Genomic DNA, 2,826 nt, shown 5'->3' with positions numbered 1-2,826 from the left:
GGGCGGTGCAGGGCGTGGGCTGGGACCACTGGAACCTCTCAGGGAGCTCTCCCCGAGCCAAGGGAAGACATTTTTGGATGGGAGGAAGGGCGCGCGGAGGGTCACCTTCTCGCCTCTGAACTTGGTGGGGATGCCTTTGAATGCGCGGAAGCATCTGGAAAGGTAACGCTTTGTTCCGCTCCCGTCTCCCCGGCTTTTTTTTTCTTTCTTTCTTTTTTAATTTTTTACGATTTTATTTATAACAGGCCTTCTTACCACCGAAGATTGCAGCAGGCCATGGACGTGTCTAGATCACTCCCTAACGTGGGAGTTCCTTGACGGCCAGGACCCAACACGGTGCCTAGATACAGTAGGTGATCGATCAGTATTTGTTGAATGAATTGATGCACTGAATAAAACCACAAGTTTTTAGAGAAATGTCAATGACCTGGCAGAGAGGAAGCAATCAGACGCAAGGGCCTGCACGGTTGTGTGGAGGGGCCTGCAATTTATCCTACAAAACCCTCAAAAGGCTCCGGAATAGGTGGCATCAAGTTCTCACATAAGATAGAGGTTGAACAGGGAATAAAAAGAGGAATTATCTGAAAAATCTCTTTAGAGAGGACGCGGAGTCCATCAGCTGATGAATGGATAAACAGAATGTGGCCCATCCATAAACTGGACTATTATTATTCAGCCGTAAAAAGGAGTGACGTTCTGATTCATGCTGTAATAGAGGAACCTCGACATTATATTCAGTGAAAGATGCCAGACACAAAGGCCACATATCACATGACTCTGTATAAACTATCCAGAATAGGCAAATCTATAGAGATAGAGAGTATATTCGTAGTGGCCAGAGGCTGGGGGGAAGGTGGAGTGGGGAGTGACTGCTAATGGGTACAGTGTTTCTTTTTGGGGTAATGAGAATGTGGAATTAGTGATGACACTTGTATAACCTTGTAAATACACTAAATGCAACTGAATTGTACACTTGAAAGAGGTACATTTTGTAGTATGTGAATTATATCTTTTAAACAAACAAACAAACAGTACACAGAGCATCCAGTCAGCTTCTCGTGGTTTAAATATGAACTGAGAGGCAGAAATCAACAGAATGTTGAAGAGGCCAAAACATACAAAGACAACAAAAAAATCTCAGCAAACAGATAACGCAACACTCAGAAAAAAAGTCAAAGAATTAGAGTTAATATCCTCTGAATAAGAGAGGCAAGCTGTTGTTCCTGTGAAACAACACCTTATCACACAAAAGCCAACGAACAAGACATTTCTCAGAATGAATGTTTAATTATTGCTGAAATAAGCGATCCTTTCAATAAAAGGATTAGAAGATCAAGTTAAGTAGATCCCCTGAAATGTCCTCCCCCAATAAAAAGTCAAAGAGATGGCAATAGGCGAGAAAAAGATTAAAAAGAAATCAGGGAATCAATTTAGGGGAGCCCAACATGAAAACCCAAGTTGTAGGAGCTCCAGACAATGAGAGCGGAGAAAATGGTGAAATGAAAACTGTGACCAAAATAATACAAAAAAATTTTCAAAAAATCATAGAACACGAGTCTCTGGATTTTAAAATCCCTCAAAGTTCTCAGCATGGTAAATGATAAAATAACTGTACTGAGGAACATCATTCTGAGATTTCAGAACAGCAAGGATTTCCAAAAAAGATGCTAAAGCATCCCCAGAGGAAAAAAGAAATCAAGTCACATACAGACATCAAGGAATAAAATGAGAGCCACCTTCTCAACAGCTAGAGGAAAATAGAGAAATGACTTCAAAATCCTAGGAAAATTGAATTTCAACCTCTATATCCAGCCAGACCATAAGTAAGTAAAAAGATTAAAATTAAGACATTCGAAGTACATGAGATCTTAAGAATTTCCCTCTTGGACACCCTTCTGAGAAAACTGTCGAAGGATAGTCTCCAGGAAAACAAGGGAGGCAAAGGATCGAGGGGAAAAGGAGTCAACGTAAGAGAAAGGCAAGCGGACATCCAAAGAAAGAGTGGCGCGAGGTTTGCGGGGTGTCGAAGGGTGGGGTTCGACTGGTCAGCTACTCAAAGAAAACTAAGCAAGCAAAAAATCGTACGAGAAAGGAAATTTGATCACATTCAACTATCAGATTCGACGGTGAACGGTGCTTGTCATAATCATGTAAATAGTGAATAAGGATTTTATAAAACACTGAGATAAATTACACTGGAAGGAAAGAAAAAGAGAAGGTATAAGTGAGCTAAAACCCTCATCCACCATGATTGCAGGTCGAGCAATAATGATCAAATTGATCGCTTAATATTTATATCGTTCGGAAATAGGGAGGCCGATGCCAGAACGAATCGTTAAACGGGTTGAAAGAGGTTGTTTCTGAGAGAAGGGAGTCGGCATTAGTTGGGTGACCTCAGGCATAGGGTGGGGGCGGGGGGATAGGGCAAGGTAATTTTGCCAGAATTTTTAAATTAATTTCAAGTGTGCTGGCTTTAAGGTGAAGACATTAGTTTGACCTGGCTCTGCCGCTTCGAAGCTGGGTGACCTTGAGTGAATTCTATTCCTTCTTTAGCCAGTCTCTTCTGTGCTAATAATTCCTACCTGATACAGAACAAGGACACGATGCCTTCATAGATGGCTACTGGCTGTGGCAAACCACTGAGGGTTAGGAAACTCTATATGAGATGTTCATTTATTTTTAATGTTTTAATCCAGGCCTAGGAGGGATAATCCGTTGCTACCCTAGAGATTCTGACTCGGAGAGGTGGGCCTGGGCAGCAAGCACAGACAGAGGTGGAGCCCCAGGATGGGCATAGGGAAGGCCAGCGGGCACCTAAGGACGACC

The sequence above is a fragment of the Pteropus alecto genome, unplaced genomic scaffold (genome assembly GCF_000325575.1).
Source record: "Pteropus alecto unplaced genomic scaffold, ASM32557v1 scaffold40, whole genome shotgun sequence".
Taxonomy (NCBI): domain Eukaryota; kingdom Metazoa; phylum Chordata; class Mammalia; order Chiroptera; family Pteropodidae; genus Pteropus; species Pteropus alecto.
The sequence above is the reverse complement of the archived record's forward strand: the minus strand, read 5'-3'. Positions refer to the sequence as shown.